Source organism: Monopterus albus, unplaced genomic scaffold (genome assembly GCF_001952655.1).
Source record: "Monopterus albus unplaced genomic scaffold, M_albus_1.0 scaffold52.1, whole genome shotgun sequence".
Lineage (NCBI taxonomy): Eukaryota > Metazoa > Chordata > Actinopteri > Synbranchiformes > Synbranchidae > Monopterus > Monopterus albus.
In genome coordinates, this window is record NW_018127932.1 from 1,165,697 (window position 1) to 1,167,912 (window position 2,216).

The window sequence follows — 2,216 nt, forward strand, 5'->3', positions numbered from 1 at the left end:
AATTTCTGTTGTTGGTGCCTTTTTAATTACACACTCACACCTACAAATATATAAAATGTCAAAAACTCAAATGCACACACAACATGCACACACTGGGGCAGACACATTATATTTACATGGTGAGTTTTAACATATCAGTCATTGTTTCTTGCTTATGAATTACCAGAACTGGGTGAGAACTGCTTTATGGCACTTCCTCCCAATCAAATATGTTCTTCTATGCATTTTAATATTCACTGGTTGTCTAGCAGCCTCTCTGTCCTTCCTTATCCTGAATAAATAGGAAGATTACAAGTTACTTAATATACAACTGCCAAGTCCTCCTACAGCTATTCTGCTAAAAAACTTTCTAAAATATTTATTTAGCCATGTGGCATTAATATTACTAACACAGTGGCCTTGTCTCTGTCCATTTAAGCCTGGAAGATGTATGTTTTCTGTTGGTGGAGTGCTGTGTTTACTTTCATGTGTGGGCGATCAGGGTTCAAATCCAGTCTATTACTGTCTAAATTTAGTACACAAGCAGACAGTAATGTTAAAAGTGTCACACCGATTACACAAAACTTTACTAAGAAGTTCTGCATTGTGCTCCTTCAACCCACACATTCATTACTTGTAGTTTAGTTTACATTTGTTTGCACATTGATTAAACTCAGAAGTTAAGTAAAAAGAGTGAAAAACAAGTTAAAGAACAGTGTTTCACCAAAAAAGTTTTCTTATCAAGGGTTTTCATAAAGAGGGTCTTACTGCCATGAACGTGTTCACACATACAGCGACAGTATGGGCGAATACTGCCAGTGGACAGATACTGAAAAAGGGCACGCACACACACACACACACACACACACACACAATTACAGCATGCACAGTATGCACTCAGAGCTAGGCATTTCATTCTCATCTCATACCACTTTAAGTACTTTTCTTACTGTCAGCACTCTCTTTTCATCCCATCATAATATAACTGGTTTCCTGCCACTGGGAGCAGAATGTTTCATACTTAGTGCCAACCTGAGCTGGCCAGACATTTATAAATCATAAACTTTAGACTATGTTGACAAAGCAGTCAAATTTCCATGACATCTAGCTGGAAGATCAGTGCTTGAGGCACCACAGCTGCTAGAGGAAATCTTTTTTTGGAAAAAAGGTAGAATATTATTTCAGTAGAGAGCTGTGTGTGCCTCCTGCGTGTGATTACTGTGCTTTGACACATTATTCCTCAGCAGTGTAAGACCTGAGCCAGGGATAGCCTACAGTCTGAAATGATGCGCTGGCAGTAATGGATCCAGACATCATATATGCATTACAAACACTGTGCAGCACTGATTAGTAACATAACATGGTCATTTGGTGACCTGACATACAATAAATGTCATATAATATGAAACAGTGAGACTAAGAGCTAGACAGATAAAAGCATGGGTACAAAGTCAGCTACGCTGCTCATCTCAGACTCTGAGCACTGATGGCTACAAGCTGCTGCAGCCTGTTCACATTAAATATGCCATGGATAATTGATAGGCCTTGGACATAAAATCTGTCCTGGTACCTCACACTGACATGGACACTGGCAGGCCACCAGAGGAAATCTGGACCAGTCTGCCAACACATAAACAAAAACAAAAAAAAAAAAACAATCATGGATCCTACTCAGCAATATTAACACTTTCACTTGTGGCATCAATAATTAGCCCACAGTGTCACTCACTCAATAAATTGGATGCTTTTAGATACATCTACCATCCAAATACATATGAACACACACATAAACTTATATACAGGCACATATTGCGTGTATGAGTGAAAACCATGAGGTAAAACACCAGAGAGCTGATGAGAAGCTGCTCCAAACCTGCACTAAAGTAATAGCTGTATAGTGAGAACAGTATTATCACTAACCCAGCTATGCCTTCAGCAGTATGGTGACATCACCAAAGATGCAAAGAGAGACAGAAGAAGATGTGCTGCTGGCTGGAAAGCTACCAGGTGTTACTGAGGCAAAAAAATGGAAAAACTAGTTGTAGCCAACTAAATGTCTCTGAACAACAGCCTGCTATTTCTGTCATGGCATCTGTCTTTTCTGCATATTGCTATATACACAGGGTTACCAGAGTATATACAGTGTGGCATGAAGGGCTGACCATACAAAACTGTTTCAATATGTTGTGATTCTGTTTAAAATGTGAGGAAAAATCTTTGTCAAGCTGATTTAAAAG

General features: G+C 39.0%; 1 protein-coding gene across 2 annotated transcripts in view; it reads right to left on the minus strand.

Moving 5' to 3' along the window:
• The window catches only part of golga7bb (golgin A7 family, member Bb), a 19,385-nt gene that overhangs the window by 16,439 nt on the left and 730 nt on the right, over positions 1-2,216 (minus strand). The window lies entirely within an intron of this gene.